Source organism: Betta splendens, chromosome 10, assembly GCF_900634795.4.
Source record: "Betta splendens chromosome 10, fBetSpl5.4, whole genome shotgun sequence".
Lineage (NCBI taxonomy): Eukaryota > Metazoa > Chordata > Actinopteri > Anabantiformes > Osphronemidae > Betta > Betta splendens.
Window position 1 is genome coordinate 18,462,120 of NC_040890.2, and position 17,557 is coordinate 18,479,676.

General features: G+C 54.6%; 1 long non-coding RNA gene across 1 annotated transcript in view; it reads left to right on the forward strand.

Moving 5' to 3' along the window:
• Positions 1-3,604, forward strand: part of LOC114864152 (uncharacterized) — a 33,507-nt gene extending 29,903 nt beyond the window's left edge. The window contains exon 3 of the long non-coding RNA XR_003787259.3: positions 2,223-3,604. This is a non-coding gene — a long non-coding RNA (uncharacterized LOC114864152). The remainder of the gene's footprint in view (positions 1-2,222) is intronic.
• The last annotated feature ends 13,953 nt before the right edge of the window (positions 3,605-17,557 follow it).

Genomic DNA, 17,557 nt, shown 5'->3' on the forward strand with positions numbered 1-17,557 from the left:
CTGGTCGCGTCGTTCAAAACAAAACTGTTCCTCTGTCAGCAGCTGTGATAAAGTTCGAGAAACGCGTAAATGCCTCCGTTGAAATCCGCGTGGAGAGTTCGCTTTGCTGCTTTCGCTGTGTTTACGCAGTTTGTGTGGTGCAACAGCAGCAGAGATTCATGGCTGCAAACACTGGGAGCAGGTGGCGCTTCCTCTGCGCTCGGGTTCTCTGCCGCCGTTCGCCCTCGCGTCTAATTATCTGTCTGACGTCTCGTTTGTTCAACCACGACCTGGCGACACGTGCCTTCACATGCTTCTGTCATTTGTGACCTTAGTGTTGCTGATACAGATTAATAGGCTGCAAAAGGTTGAGTTCATAAAAGAAATTGAAGTTTACGAATGGTTTTTGGGACAAAATGTGAATAAAGGTGAACTTGGAAAAATGGGAATCCACGGGCGCCCGAATGCGAAGTGCAGCTGCAGAACGGCATTTCATTGGGATCTGTCAGCTCCGCTCTGATTGGCCTGACACCGCTAATCCCTCCAGATGTTCAGCATTAACTGATGAGTGCGTGACTGTGTCGCGCGGGACAAAACAGGGAGGCAGGCCGAGGTAAACAGGGCCTCTCGGGGACCACTGTCTGTGGGATTTGGGGAGATTTGGAGGACAGGATGATCCGGCATCCGGGAATTAGGCGGCGCAGAGCGCAGATTGTGTCAACAGTTGGAGACGTAGGCCGCACACGTGACTTCCCGTCGCCCCATCTGCATTCAGAGATGTTTGTTTGCGCGCGTGAAACAAGGCCACCCACTTTTTTAGGCCCTCGACGGGCAAGAAACAGGCAGAAAGCAGCGCACTGGGAGCGGAAGTGCAGGCGATGATCTGTTGTTTCAGCTTCACGTCCAGGAGGAGCTGATGGGAGCGTCTCTGACCTGAACACTAAAAAACGGCCGCGCTCCGTTGATTTGAAGGAAGTAGAGGCTTTGATTAGAATAAACGAGGAGCTCCTAATCCTTCGTCGTGTCCAAATGGTCGTCTCTGGCGCTGTGCTGCGGAGGCGGTTCTGCACGTAAACACCCCGCGCAGCCAGGACGCGCTGCTGGGCCGGCGCTGGACAGCGCAGGTCAACACACAGCGGTCGCGCTGGCTCATTGTTGAGGAGACGTCGCCCCTGGACCCGCGTGTTTGGAAGCAGCCTTTAGCTTTATATGGCCTCCCCGCCTGCCGGCCCAGCTCCAAAATAGACGGCAGAATGGAAGCAGCTGCAGCCGGGCCCCTCTGGGATCCATGCCGAAATGAAACTATCAAATGCCTCCGGACCGAGGACAGATTTCTTAATGTGTGAAAGCTGTGCTGTGTTCACAGGCGTGTTTTGTCTGCACTTTTGGACTTGTCAATACAAAGGCCTTTTTTTGTTCATATTGCTGTGGGGTTATTAAGCGAAGGGGAGCTGGAGGGGGTGTCTTTGTCGCTCTGCTGGGAAATCAACTGGTTAAAATAACTGTGCGAGCTCTTGGCAGAGCCGCTGGCGGAGGGGCGGCCTGAAGGGCGAGACGTGGACGCGCTGCGAGTGCAAACACTCTCCCGACGCGGCCCGTGGGCTTCCGGCCCTCGCCTGAAACGGCGCCACAATTGCTCTATTAGCGTGCCCAGCTTGGCCTCTGTTGGTCTTCATTCAAGCAACATATCGCAACCAACAACACACATGAAGCCGTCAGAAAGGAGGCTGTCAGGAGCCCGTCAGGCTCCCGCCGCTGAGAGGGGAGAAGCCAGAGGCATCATGGGAGCTGCCAGAGCACTTGTGCCACTGCTCGTGATTGACAAAACTCTGGCAGGCAGAATGTTTCACAGTGAACAATGACGCTGCTCGGATGAAAGTCTGCGTTTGAGGTGGAAGCACCTTTAAGGTTATTACATTCATCAGATCAGTCATCTAAAATAGTTGGAGGAGACACAAAGGCTACTTATTTATGACATGGTTCCATGTTTGTCTTATTAAGTAAAAGCCTGTGATTTCAGTACCTGTGCTGCCGCGGGAGCAGATCCTCCCTCCTCCTGCCTGTTTCCTCCATGCATGCGTGTGAGTGTGTTTGCTCAAGGGTGTATGCAACTCTATATTTCCATGGTGATGAAAGGCCATAAAAGCAGCTGATGAGACATGTTGGATCTTTGTTGTTGTTGTTATGGAGAGGAGTGAACCTCTCGTGTGTGCTCGCTGTAAAACGGGTTCGTCTCGGCGCAGGAGGAAATGCTTCTGACAACTGCAGAGCCCGGAGGAAGAAACAGGAAACCGCGTGGCTGCACAGAAGCCGAGCGCAGCTGATGCCTCTCTGTTCAGGAGCAATAATGGGACCAGTGGCAAGACACGACTTGTGAATGTGCAGAGGTGGAGGCGAATGACGACCGTGAGGCCGGAGCGTGGATCGACCATCACACGTCACACTGTGCTCTGAGACTGGGAAGAATTACTTATTAATAACGGTGGGGGAGGTTTTCATGTTTGGCTCCGTGGAAACTGACATGGATTAATAAAATGCTCCTAATAAAAAGGGGTGAGGCTTTAGGTCGACATTTCTGTCTGTCCTGCAGTTTGTGGTGGAGTCAGAACTGCAGTCAGTTTCTTCATATAAGTTTTGTGATAGTAAAATAATCTATTTGTTGCCTTATAGTGAAACTGTAGTGTGTGTGTGTGTGTGTGTGTGTGTGTGTGTGCGCGTGCGTGTGATGAGTCTCCACTGTTTTATTCTTCAATCTGTCATTCAATCTCTGCTAATACACGGTTTCATCCGTTTCCAAAGTACGATCGTCAATTTGTTTTCACGCCGAGCGGTTTTGTGAGACACGTGTCGGCTAATCCCCGTCTCGTAAGCAGTAGCTGCCTCCTCACCTTATATGTACATGCATCTCAGAAACCTCCAAACAGGATCAGAGCGTGTTGGTGGTTCTTGTTGCAGCCTCTCGGTGACTTTTAATGCTCGATTTAACTCTTACATCATTAGCTGGAGCCAGACAGAGTTTAAAAGTTGAAATTGAGCAATCTCGACATGCACCGTATTTCATTAATGTGACAAGTTGACAAAGCGCCAGCGGGCATGTGCTCGGCTGACGAGCGCCACTCGTTACATTCCAGCTGCATCAATTAACCGCGCCTGCATCGCGGCGTGTGACACGCGAAGGGCCGCGGACGCTCCCCGAGCGCAGCCTCCAGTCGGGAAACGAACGCCCGGCCGACACGGCCCGACACGCTGCTTTGGACCGGGTTCAATGGGAAAAAAACACGGGAAGTGAAGCAAAATCATCATTTACAGCCTGACAGCTGCAGCGAGGCTTAAACCACAGACAAGTTGGGCAACGGTCACGTCCTCGGCGCTGAGCTCCCACCGACGACACAGGACGAGCAGCGGAGCCCGACGGTCGCTGAGCACCAGGCGTAAAAACACGTCGCATCTGAGCGGGACGTTATTGTGCACAGACATGAAAATGGCTCCGAGCCACAAACACTCACTGACACTGGGAAAGACTCAAGCTTGGTGTGACTGAGCATAATCAGCTGAAATGCCTCCATTTCCTCCCACTTCTCTGAATCCGGGCCACGATAGGACCGGTTTCGCAGGTGGACCCAGACTCTGCTCCTCCTCCTCCTGATCCACCTCCTGCTGCTCCTCCTCCTGCTGCTCCTGCTCCTCCTGCTGCTGCTCCTGCTCCTGCTCCTCCTCCTGCTGCTCCTGCTCCTCCTCCTCCTGCACTTGCTCCTCCTGCTTCTCCTCCTCCTCCTCCTGCTGCTCCTGCTGCTGCTCCTCCTGCTGCTCCTGCTCCTCCTCCTCCTCCTGCTGCTGCTCCTCCTGCTGCTGCTTCTCCTCCTCCTGCTCCTCCTGCTGCTCCTGCTCCTCCTCCTGCTCCTCCTGCGGATCCCGAGCTGTTCCCAGGCTGGATCAGATACAGGATCTGGACCACGTTTGAGTGTCTTGGTTCCTACAGCCCAGCCACCGTCTGCACCTAACAAACCAAATAGCAGTGTATCTGGTCCTGACCCGGTGAGGAGCGGCTCCAGGTCCTGGTACCAGCTGATGGCTGCCGCTGACGGACGCGGCTCCGCAGCCGCCGGCTTCACTAACGAGCTGCTGTTGACAGTTTGGTGAATCGCAGAGGAGCGTCTTTCGCCATCCCATCATCACCGCAGCATCGCTCTCACGGCCGATGACCTCGGTGACGCCGGGTCGGACGCGGGCCGGTCCGTTGTGCTCCTGACGAGGCAGCCTGACCACACGCTGGGATCCAGTGAAGCCGTCTCTGCTCTGAGCGTAATATCTGCTCCGTTCACGTGGGGTCTCCTCATTTATCGTTAGCGGCGGTGACAAAATGAAACCGGCAGCGTGCGGCGCGGCCGCCACACACACAACAGGCCCAGGCAGTTTATTGGGAAAGGTGCCCCATTGAATTAACCAGCCGCTTTTGTTCCTAAACCAATATAGCGCGACTATAAAGGGGCCGAGGGACGGCGGCGCACACAAAAGCCTGCTGCGGAGGTAGAAGCCTGCAGGCAGCGCTCCATAAAAGCACCAAGTTTGGTTTAGTTCAAAAGAAAACTCCTGATCTGGAAATAACACAACATTCCGGAAGAACACAGCTGTCCCACCCAGGCTCCAGCTGCTCCGGCCCCGTCTGCCTCGCGATGCCTGTCTCACCCTCGCTCGCCCCACGTGTTGGTTTTACGTCACGCGCCTTCTGCCTTTGCGTTCGCCATTACGTTTGATTGACAAGAGTTTATGAAGGCCACTGTCGAAACTAGAACTTGAAGAGCGAAGTTACAGCACAGTTGTGAATCTGAGGAAATATATAAGAATATAAAAAAAGCAATTTGAGTGTAATCTCTCCATGACTGAAGATGGTGTGAGGATAAAATGAATAAAGACTCGTTTGCTGAGCTCCAGCGGCCGACGCCAGCTGACTGGAGTCTTTCATCAGCTCTAAAAGAAACACCACGAGCCTCGGGGTTTTTACAGAGGCTCAGGCTTCAGGTGTGAAGTCACAGCGTTCTCTGGCTGAAAAACCCCTCCACTGCTCCCAGCACCCGACCTCTCGTTACAGCGGGCTGCATGACCTCATCCTGCAGCCTGCACCGCCCCCCGTTCTCCTGCAGGAGGACGGGAACTCGCCGGCACCTCGCTGCAGGCCCGGACGAGCGCCGGCTCGTTCCAGTCCCGTCGGCTTCATGAGCAGATGCAAAAGCCAAGTGATGAGATCCACACAAAGTGAAGGATGTGCACTTGACTTGACTTGATGTGCCTCTGACACAAGTATCAGCGCGGGATCTGGGCCTGTCTCTCCATACAGTGTGTGAGCTCTGCAGCCCTGCACCATCAACAAAAGCAGGATAATTAATGATTTGATCTCGGCGACGGTCCCACATCACACATCCGAAGACGGGCTTTGAGACGGAAGCCCGGAGGCGCAGGGTTTCCCCGGTTCAGGGAGCATCAAAGCATGGGGCCAGATGCAGCCGGCTGCAGGTGCCGGAGCCCAGAGGTCAGCGAGGAGGCGGCCGGTCCACAGCCGCCTCCGCGTGCGCCAGCATCCGTGCATCACATCAAAAAAAAAAAAAAAAAAAAAAAAGGGACTGTTTATTTGTCCATTTTCCCCAAGTTCAAGTAAGCAGATTAGGCGCTTTGACAAATGACGGCTGATTCATAGAAGAGGGCAGGCCAGGGGCATGCGCCGTGAAAAGCACCTTGGATTTATTGTGAGGTGACTTGGCTTTTTGTTAAGCTGACTGCCCGGGAAGCAGCATCCCCGACGAGGGAGAATGAAATAAGGGGATTTATCCACAGACACTAATCATTCCCAACTTAGAGCACTGGCACAAAAAGGAAAGAATGTGTAAAGAGCCGAGGGGCACAAGGGCCTGTGGGTGATCAAAAGGAGAATTAAGGGTGACTTCTTCCACTGAGCCATTGTCTGCGTGTTTCATGAAGTATCACCCTCGGCCGGGGGAGGAGGGGGAGGAGGGGGAGGAGGGAGATCAAGGATTTCTTGAATTAAAGAGCCTCGGCGCTTTTCTCCCTCGCCTTCTAATCCACCACCTCGCTCTGCCGCCACTTTCTTTCTCGTTTCCCCTTCCGTGAGGCAGCGCTGGCATGATAACACACGTCTGTGTGCGTGCCACATTCACGGGGGCCGGAGGAGGACATGGGGAGGACTGGGTGGGCTCCCCGCGGGTTGTGTGTGCGACTGAGGGCTCGTTTCATGTGAGCCTCGCAGATAATGACCGTGACAGCTGCCCGACACGCTCGCCCCCCGCCGGCCTTTAAGTCCCGCTTTGAACCGCTGCGCTGATTCGCCACCGCTGCTGAGTCGATGGGAAGAAGACACCACCAAGTCAAAGAAGTGAGAGTCTTAGTGTTACGTCACATCATTATAATACTGCATAATAAAATAAAGGGTAGATGAGAATATGTGGAAATTCAGACATGGACTTTTATGGACTTGGACATTTAATTGGTTTAATTAACTGTTAAATGACTTCCTCCCTTCATGATGTGAGGACGTTCTGGTTGATTGTGAACCTCCTGAAGTGAAGAGCAGATTTAACATTGCTCATCCTGCTCTTTAGTCCCGATGAGACGTGATCCAACCGTCTTCTAGACGCTGGTGAGTAATTAAGAAGAGCAGCTTCTGAGCTGAAAGGTTTAAACGTCCTCTGCTGCAGTGAGTCACGGCGTAATGGTTTGTCAGCGGAGCTGTAGGAAATTCCCCGCATTGCTGCTTCCAGTCATCTAACAAATTGTCTAATTGTCATTGTGGTTGAATAGAAATTGTGGTTAGACAAACAAGGTTTCAATTTTTCCCTGTGTCGGTGCCGTCACTGCCTCACGCTGCTGCGCAAAGAAACACTTGACTCTGCGTTTGCAGGAATATTAAACAGAGACTGCCTGAGGTCTGAATGCTAATGCTAATGCTAATGCTAGCGCGTGCCTGTACAGGGGGCCGGCGTAACCTCAAGTGATGGAAACACAGAAGTGTAGGAAGAAAGGATTGGTTCAGGATCCAAACCACAAACTCAGTGTCTGTGAAGCCGGTGGACGCGGAGTCACGGCCCAATTAATCCAGATGTGAACAGGAGCCTTTAGTGGATCGGCGCCGACCGTGACCTCCGTGCCAGACGAGGACAGACGGCATCGGAGCAATAGAGGGGAAAGTGAGGCAGGAAGCGATGGGGTGAAGGGGAGAAACCACTTCCTGTGAGAGTAGATGCAGCCTTCAGCGTCTGAAGGGTTAACGCTGGTTCCTCCTGATCCCATCGCAGCTGAAGGATCCGCCACTGCTTTACATTACATCAGCGGTGGCCGTTCCTCTCAGCCGAGCGCTTCCTGCCCTCGGGCAGAAGTTGAGATAAGAACTGACTTCTCAAACGCTTCTGTAGATACAGACTGAACACATTTCCCCTCGTGAGCGCCGTCTGCAAAACAAAATCCACCAGCAACAAAGGACAGCGGGTCAGAAAACAAAGCGCAGCGGGGATTTGGGTCCAAACACTGTGGGGAAGTGCAGATAAACAAGAGACAATCTGCAGTTATCTCCAAGAAGTCCATGAAACAAAGGCGTCTCTCCAGCGACGTGTCCTTGAAAGGGTCCAAGGAGACGTCCTGAGGAACAGCCCTTTCCTTTAGGTGGGAGCGCTCCATCATCAGCGCACGCCGGGGAAACAGCCGGTGCTGCAAGAACCACAAACCCAAACGCTGCCACGTGGGTTTGGACTCAGATCTGGTGCTCGAGGCTGATCTGTGACCCACAACCTCACAACACTGGGAGTTCTACACACAAGAACACATTTTGGCCATTTTGAACATACATAGTGGAATTTGTGGGTCAAATAGGACACAAAATGCTTTAAAAGGTTAAAGCACGTGTTCATTGATGCCTTTATTTGTGTGTGGACATTTTAATAATGCTAATATCATCTCTCGTACGTTCATAAACTTTGTGAGCCTTTTCCTTCAGCCACGTTTTCTTTAGCAGGAGTCATTAGAGTCATCTGCTACTTTGCCTTTTTTAGAATCAACCTGCAGCAGCAGAAACAGAAGCTTCCTCTGCTCGTCCTCTGTCACACAAATATCCATGAGTCCATGAACGTGTTCCAGGACAAAGGCTGCAGCCTGTGACTGCGTTCGACTCCGTCCTCAGGCTCCGTCCTCCGTCCTAGCGGCCTCAGACTCTGTCTTCAGGCTACATCCTAGCGCGTCCTCAGGCTCCGTCCCAGTGTGTCCTCAGGCTCCGTCCTAGCGCGTCCTCAGGCTCCGTCCTAGCGCGTCCTCAGGCTCCGTCCTAGCGTGGCCTCAGGCCGGTCCCAGTGCGTTGTTAGGCTCCGGCCTCAGGCTCCGTCCTCAGTCTCCGTCCTAGCGCGTCCTCAGGCTCCGTTCTAGCGTGGCCTCAGGCCGGTCCCAGTGCGTTGTTAGGCTCCGGCCTCAGGCTCCGTCCTCAGTCTCCGTCCTAGCGCGTCCTCAGGCTCCGTCCTCAGTCTCCGTCCTAGCGCGTCCTCAGTCTCCGTCCTAGCGCGTCCTCAGTCTCCGTCCTCAGTCTCCGTCCTCAGGCTCCGTCCTCAGGCTTCGTCCTAGCGCGTCCTCAGTCTCCGTCCTAGCGCGTCCTCAGGCTCCGTCCTAGCGCGTCCTCAGTCTCCGTCCTCAGTCTCCGTCCTCAGGCTCCGTCCTCAGGCTCCGTCCTAGCGCGTCCTCAGGCTCCGTCCTAGCGCGTCCTCAGGCTCCGTCCTAGCGCGTCCTCAGGCCAGTCCCAGTGCGTTGTTAGGCTCCGGCCTCAGGCTCCGTCCTCAGTCTCCGTCCTAGCGCGTCCTCAGTCTCCGTCCTAGCGCGTCCTCAGTCTCCGTCCTCAGTCTCCGTCCTCAGGCTCCGTCCTCAGGCTTCGTCCTAGCGCGTCCTCAGTCTCCGTCCTAGCGCGTCCTCAGGCTCCGTCCTAGCGCGTCCTCAGTCTCCGTCCTCAGTCTCCGTCCTCAGGCTCCGTCCTCAGGCTCCGTCCTAGCGCGTCCTCAGGCTCCGTCCTAGCGCGTCCTCAGTCTCCGTCCTAGCGCGTCCTCAGGCTCCGTCCTAGCGCGTCCTCAGGCCAGTCCCAGTGCGTTGTTAGGCTCCGGCCTCAGGCTCCGTCCTCAGGGAGCTGACGCCCACAGCGTTGCCCTGTTTGTCTGTCGCCTCCGGTGAGTCTCGCTGTCTTTGTGACTCTGGGTGAATAGCCACACATTTGCGTGCAGGAACGAGCTCATTTGTCTTTGTGTGAATCTTTCTGGGGGGTGAAATTTGCTGCTTGTCTGTGCATGTGGACACAAGTGACTCCATCTGTGTGTGTGTGTGTGTGTGTGTGTGTGTGTGTGCGTGTGTGTGTGTGTGTGTGTGTGTGTGTGTGTGTGTGTGTGTGTGTGTGTGTGTGTGTGTGTGTGTGTGTGTGTGTGTGTGTGTGTGGGGAGCATTAAGCCCTATCTATTTACAGAACAGTGTGTTTGGCCAATACTTCCTGACTTCCTTGCTCTTGGCAAACAGGCAGACAGCTACAGTTTGTGTATTGTTTCAGAACGGTGCAGATTGTAGGTACTTGAAAGAGACTCGGGCCCGCTTGTGTTTGATTTACGCGGTGTGTCTGTTTGATATCGATCATAAACGATAACACAGCTGAAGGAAGGAAAACGCATCTCCTGTCGAAGCTGCGGGCGTTTGAAGTGAAGGTTGAGGAGAACAATGGCGTGAGGTGCAGGGGCCGTTCGCTCCACTCCCACATTCCCTCATGTGTGGGACAGGAGGGTGAGCGTCTGCTGGGAGGAGGCCGCGCTGATGCTGCAGCTTTATTTCATTAGGCCAAACAGGACCCGAGCAAATATTGGGTTTTAAAGCGGACGGTCCTGCTTCCGAACGGGCTCGTTCCAGTAAGTGGACCTCAGAGTGTGACCTGAATCCGGCTCCACGTCCTTCGCACCCGCTGCTACTTTGCCTCCGACTGCAGCAGGCGATGTGGATGCGACGCTGGTCACGTGTGTCTGCGATCACGTGCGCGCGGCCGCTTTGTCCGCGTTTGCTGCTCCCACACTGACCTCTGCTGGCGCCCGCCGGCTTTGCATCAGTCAAAGTCAGGCCAAAAGTGACGACCTGCGTCTGATACGCTGCCATGAAATACACAACCATGACTTTTAATGTACTAACAAAAGAAGCTGCAGACCTCGGGTGACCTCACAGATTATAGTTTGAAAAAGCGGGTCCAGGTTCTCTGCTCCGATCATAATATTAATACCTGCTTCACGTTTGTCTGACCCACTGGCTGTAAAGTCACATCCACAGCTTTTCATGTCAAATTAGCTCACCTCAAAGTGTTTGTTTGGGTTTTCAAAGCTGCTTTTGTCAGTGCGACCGATCGAGTCCGTTCTTATGTTATTTATCTGCGTAGCTCACGTCTCATTTAAACAGAAGCACCAACTGCCGCCATCTTTAAAACGACATGATGCTGATGAAGGATGAGCTCAGGTTGTTCAGACAGATTATGGATGGATTTGGGGCGTTTGCCTTTAAGCTCCAGGTCCAGAGGCGAAGGACAGGAAATGAAATGTTTTACATCCTGCTGTTAAAATTTATGATGTGGAATTTGTGGCACGAGAGTCGTGTTGTGGGCTTGTTCTGAACACGTGTTTTGCTTTACTCGAGAGACGCTACAAACCTCCACACAGCGATTTGCTCTGCGAATGAAACTCCAGTGAAAGTTACGAGCTACGTTGTCCCTCAGAGTGAAGCCTCCGGTTCCGTTCCCACATTTTGAAGCTGTCGTTATGACGACATGCCTTTTACAGGAACCACACAGACCTTCTATGTGCGTCTACATTCTACCAGCGCTCTGTGCTACTTATCAATCCTAAACTTCCCAACAAAAATCTGAGGAATTTCTCCAGCGGGTGTGTGTGTGTGTGTGTGTGTGTGTGTGTGTGTGTGTGTGTGTGTGTGTGTGTGTGTGTGTGTGTGTGTGTGTGTGTGTGTGTGTGTGTGTGTGTGTGTGCTTCGTCAACTCCATCTTCATGCCAGTGCCTCAACTTGCTGAAAACCACAAATCAGACAAATACATGTGATGGGATCCTTCAGAAGCATCGTTGCAGTGCATTTCTTACACTCATTTATATAGAGCTCAAATGCTGGCACTAGGTTCTGCTCAGTGCATCCTGGCTAAGCTTTTTAATCAGTGCTCATTTCAGAAGAACCCACCGTCTGTCTGCTGGGCGAAGAATGTGAAGTCAGTGAGAGGTCCTGATGATGTTTTGGCTGCAGACTATCCAAGCTAGTGCACATCAATCCTGCAGGCAGCTCTGGCGGGTTATGACTGGGCGGCAGACCCCAGACTCACCCCGGTGGGAATGCTGAGGGCCCGGCCGGCTCTGACATCCCGCTTACCCCATGCTGCTGAGGCCTGGAAGCCGTAATTATGGAGCAGGAGCAACAAAAGGCACCGGGAACATGTAGAGGCAGAAAGGCACGGACACGCACACAAACACACAGGGCTCCAAAAATATACACTTTGGTGGAGACTTGCCTTAACGAGACAAACAAACATGCCTTCAGACACACACACACACACACACACACACACACACACACACACACACACACACACACACACACACACACACACACCGAGTAGCTGCCAACACCGTGATAAATATGTCAGCTCAATTAATCAAGCCGTTCCCCTGGGGGCTGCTGGAGCCGGCCTCAGACCCCGCTGACGTGCCCCCGGTGCTGCAGCGCTCTCCCACCGGGCTCAGAGGTCGCTGCTCCCTGGAGAACGACGGGAGGAAATAACAGCTTCGTCTGCAGGAGGCGACCACACTCCCGTGTGACCTTTCTGTGGCGGAGCGACGGGCCGAGTGCAGAAGCCTCCGCGGTGATAGAGGCTGAGCTGCGGGTGTCAGTCAGGGCTGGTTTCTCTCCTTTTCCTCACCATACGTATTGGTAATAGACGGTACTTTGCTAATTTTATCATCACATTGAGAAACTTCACTATTAGTTCAGCTTGTTCAGTTTAAACGAGACTGTCATCCAGTCGCAGTTTCAGAACCAAGCTGCATTCAGTCGTTTAATACCTCAGCAGATAAAGCATAAGTTACAGTCTGAGGACAACCTGTGATGTGACATGGAGCATTAGCTGTGGCTGGACTAGTGTATAAAGTGGAGTGGGGCCTCTGACCCTCTGACTCAAGGTCAAAGCATTGGCGGACGCATTCCTCCACTGATTAGTACGAAAGAGAAGAAAATGATGCTTTCTGACATACAGATTTCACCTCAAACATCTTCTGATGAACCACAGTGATGTGTTTCATCATTCTGTAATTTACCCGTAATCATCATCCATCCATTTTCTAAACCGCTTACTCCCTAATGTGGGGTCACAGGGGTGCTGGAGCCTAACCCAGCTGGCTATGGGCGAGAGGCAGGGTACACCCTGGACGGGTCGCCAGTCCATCGCACGTAATCATCATCAGGTCACATTTTCATCCTCCTGGGGAAAAAGCAAGTAAGCCTGCGTATAATAAAGCGATCCACTAGAGGGCGCTGTTGGGCAGAATCTGATGCACCTCAGCTTCAGAGAGAGCTGATTAGTACTATTACTTAATATTTAAACGATGGCTTTAAAATGACAAATTTAAGGTTGTCAAACTCAATATTCCCCTTCCATCGCTTGTATCTGTCCTCATTCCGTTTGGGATGTTGCCGCCTTGGTGGTTCCAAATAATAATGTCACCGCAGCTGTAAGAAGCATGTGAAGAGTTAAAATCCTATGATGGTGCAGGTGTAATCAAAAGATACAGCGTTTCCCGTTGACGGAACACAGTTGTATGTGCACACGGCAGGTGGAGCGGGGCCCAGACTATGTTCTGTCCTCTCCTGACGTCAGTGGACGCCTGAGCGGCCGCGAGCAGCCGGGTGCGGCAGGGCACTTATGGCACTTATGCTTTAACTGCTGAGGTATTAAACGACTGAATGCAGGGGGCCTCTTGGAGCAACAGGGGCCCTCTGGGAGCAGCCGGGGCCGCTGGGAGCAGCAGGGACCGCTGGGAGCAGCAGGGGACCGCTGGGAGCAGCCGGGGCCCTCTGGGAGCAGCAGGGGCCCTCTGGGAGCAGCAGGGGCCCTCTGGGAGCAGCAGAGGCCTCTGGGAGCAGCAGGGACCGCTGGGAGCAGCCGGGGCCCTCTGGGAGCAGTAGGGACCGCCGGGAGCAGCAGGGACCGCTGGGAGCAGCCGGGGCCCTCTGGGAGCAGTAGGGACCGCCGGGAGCAGCCAGGGACCGTCAGGGCCCGCCGGGAGCAGCCAGGGGCCCCTGGGAGCAGCAGGGGGCCTCTTGGAGCAGTAGGGACCGCCGGGAGCAGCCAGGGACCGTCGGGAGCAGCAGGGACCGTCGGGAGCAGCAGGGGGCCTCTGGGAGCAGCAGGGGGCCTCTGGGAGAAGCCAGGGACCGCCGAGAGCAGCCAGGGGCCGGCTGGGAGCAGCAGGGACTGCCGGGAGCAGCCAGGGGCCCCTGGGAGCAGCAGGGACTGCTGGGAGCAGCAGGGACCACCAGGAGCAGCAGAGGCCTCTGGGAGCAGCCGGGGCCCCTGGGAGCAGCAGGGGGCCTCTTGGAGCAGTAGGGACCGCCGGGAGCAGCCAGGGGGCCTCTGGGAGAAGCCAGGGACCGCCGAGAGCAGCCAGGGGCCCCTGGGAGCAGCAGGGACCTCTGGGAGCAGCAGGGACCGCCGGGAGCAGCCAGGGACCGTCGGGGCCCGCCGGGAGAAGCAGGGGCCTCTGGGAGCAGCAGGGGGCCTCTTGGAGCAGCAGGGGGCCTCTGGGAGAAGCCAGGGACCGCCGAGAGCAGCCAGGGGCCGGCTGGGAGCAGCAGGGACCGTCGGGAGCAGCAGGGGGCCTCTGGGAGCAGCAGGGGGCCTCTGGGAGAAGCCAGGGACCGCCGAGAGCAGCCAGGGGCCGGCTGGGAGCAGCAGGGACTGCCGGGAGCAGCCAGGGGCCCCTGGGAGCAGCAGGGACTGCTGGGAGCAGCAGGGACCGCCAGGAGCAGCAGAGGCCTCTGGGAGCAGCCGGGGCCCCTGGGAGCAGCAGGGGGCCTCTTGGAGCAGTAGGGAACGCCGGGAGCAGCCAGGGGGCCTCTGGGAGAAGCCAGGGACCGCCGAGAGCAGCCAGGGACCGTCGGGGCCCGCCGGGAGAAGCAGGGGCCTCTGGGAGCAGCAGGGGGCCGCGGGCCTCGCCTCTGCTTCAGCTCGCCTCCAGCAGATGGCAGAAGAGCGCCGCCGCCGCTGGCTCTGACTTCCTGGACCGAGGACGTGGGCGCTGGGCCTGGCTGCCAGCTCAGGCATTATCTCAGCCCAGTTTGATTCCATTACACGGGCAGAGGAGGAAAATAAGGCTGACTCACAGCGCGGACTCAATGAGATGGGCTTCACTCCGTCTTTACGCAGGGACTCATTACAATCAGCGGCGCCTGTTGAATGTGATGAATGGGATGATAATAGCGGCAGGCTGAAATTCATTGAGACAAGGTCCGCGGTTGCTTTGTGAAAAGGCTCCCGGTGATTATATCGGTTGTGAGAACGCTCGTGCTGCTAGTTTCGCTAATCAGCTTGTTCAGCTTGACTTTCTGATTTAAAACCAGCGTATTTCTGGCTCTTAGCGGTTTTATCTTTTTATGCTAATGTGACCGTTACTGAGTCGGGGGCTTTAACATGAGGAGAATGATAAACCTGCACAACAGCTGCAACCAGCATCACACAAGATGTTTGAATGAAGGTGAACCTTTAGTGTGTGTTTGTACACATCAGTGACTCAGACCTTTGTTACCATGAGCACAGTCACTGTCTGCTGCAGCCGCTGGTAGTAAATGTTTAAGGATGTGAGAATTGTCCCAAACGAGTACAAGCAGCTCCTACAAAACACAGCGTCCAGCTTCTTGGGCTTTTGATAAGATTATATATTTATGGTGTGTTTGAATGTTTCATAGGAGCCAATGGCAGTGAGGGAGAGGGAGCTCAAGCTCTGCCAGTCGGCTGCGTGCATAATTCATCTGGTTTTTGGTTATGGAGCAGCGTGTTGGACCTCACGCTGCTGCAAAGAGCCGGTGCCAGCGAGTGGTGCAGAGGAGGTGGCATCGCTTGACCAGTCACAACAAGGCTGCAGTTAAACCCAAGTGTGCCATAAAATACACGAATTACAAAGGATAAATCAGCGGGGGCTTCGTATCGCACTCTGTCGCTGCCTGTGAGAGTGAGATCACCAGATATTTTCCATCTTTAAAACAGCCACGGCAGGAAAACAGAACATGATTGGAAGCAGAGCTCCAGTTTGCTCCAGTGCTTGATTCATTTCAGGGTGTCAGACTGTGAATCTGAATCTGGACGGCTCCGCGCCGACGCGAGGCCTCCTCCACGCTGGATCGCTGGTCCGGGTCCGGGTCCGGCAGAACCTCGGGAGTGTGTGCGGTTCCCCTGCACGGGTTCTGTCCTGTAACTGAGTGTGAGTGTTTCTGCCCGGCTGATGTTTACACGACATTAGGAAGATGGAATCTGAAGGGTGCCTCCAGAGTGCAGGCAGCTATTTTCCCCTGCTTTGACCCGTTTGCTGAGGAACCACATCAAACGTGAGCCCATCGAACTGTGGCGGCGACGCAGGTTTGCACAGTGAGAATGATAAATGGTCCGCAGCGGCAAAATGCCTGATTTAACCATATAAGAGCCCGTTTCCAGTTGCAGCTGTGAGCAGATGTTTACAGATGTTGGGCGTGAGTGTTCGCTGCTGCACAGGGCTTCTTTATACAGGGTTTCCTGAAGACAACGCAGGGGCAACAGCTGTACAAGGGTCACAAACACAGATGAAGCGACCGTCAGCAGACGAGCGGAAGCAGAAGAGGAAGCTTTACATTCTTCTGACATGGAGGAATTTCAAACGTTGGTGAAGCCAAGTGATGCAGGTCACTGTTTGTTTGGCCTGTTGGGACATTCAGCTCTCTGACGCTTTGTTCACAGCTTTCCACACAAACGCTGTTAACGTGAATGTACAGAACATGTGAGCTTTTTACCCTAATCATTCAGAAATGTCCTGGTTGAATGGCTGAATGAGGCACAGACGCCTCTGGACCGGGTTTAGGCTTCGATCCAACGTGGGTTCAAGCCCGTGTCCTGTTCGGTCCAGCTGTCAGACGACCTCACTGGGATGAATGGACTCCATGGATACTGGTTGTTCATGAGTGACTGGAGACGCTCCTCTCTGTGACCTGTGGTCGTGCTGCTCAGCTGTGTGTTGGTCCATGCAGACCCTTTGTGTGACGGCTGTCGTCGCTCCTGACGTCACACGTCCCAAACAGCAGCTCTGAATGAGCACGTATGTGTCGCATGTGTTTGTGTTAATGTCAGAAAACACTGCAGAAACGCTTTCGCGTCCATCTCTATCGCTGGTAAACGCGAATCGCCTCATTCAGTCTATGTTTGAGTGAACTGCGTGGACGCTGCTTTGAATCTGAGCTCATGTTGTCGTTGTCGTTGTCTCTGAGCAACGGCAGCAGAAGTTCAGCAATAACCTGTAAGTGGCTGCTGCAAATAAATACGACTCAGGTCTGAGTCCGGCCTCGTAAATTCAAGAGCAGCAGTTTTATCCACGGAGCCCCAGGACGTTTAAATCTGCAGCCGCTTCAATAAAGACAAACCCTAAAGGAAACGCTTGTGACGGATCCATTGTGTGTAATTAGAAGCTGTATTTCTGACGCTGTACAAGTTTAATGAAGCTCTTTTAACCTGCGTCTTCATCCGTGACCCCGTCATCTGTCGACGCTGGTGATGCAGCGTCGATGCATCTGCCTCCGACGGCGCCGCGGCAACAAGACGTCAGCGTCTCCCCCGTCTCCACGAGGGGCCGACCCGTCACTTTGCACCGGGTGCCTGTCACCAGGTCTGAGTGGGAGACGGCGGCGGCCGGGCTTCAGCGGCTTCGGGGAATAGGCCGTTTCACTCACCAAATGGATTCTGTAATAGAATCTTCAAGGGCGGCAGAACGCTGAATAATGCCCAACGAGGTCCGATGTGAGCTGATCCCAGCGCCGGCCACAGACGCACACTCTCAGCACAGCACGTTACTGTTATTCATTTTGCGCCGTCGCGACGAGCGCCCCTGTCTCGTGCCCGCGCAGACTGAAGGCCTCTGTCCACTCAGGAGACAAGCTTCCTATTGAGCGGCCCTTGAGTTTCTCTAATTACTGCACATCCAGGCAGAAGACAAAGCCCGGCCTGTCCTCCCCCCTGGTGTCCCCCCTGGGAGGGGGAGGACAGGCCTCAGCACCGCGTGACCCGGCGTCACGGCGGCGACTCGGCCTCCTCACACGTCCTCGCGGGTTTTCAGCCGCTCCGTCCGTCTCCACCAGACTCGCGCTCAGCGGCGACAGTGACGCGAGCGGCCGTGACACCCGGCTTCATATCGCTTGCACAGAAAGCGACGCGTTGCCAGGCACATCATCGCGCGTCGGCTCCAATCGCTCTCCCCTCACTTCCCGCAGCGCCTGGATCAGCTCCGCATCC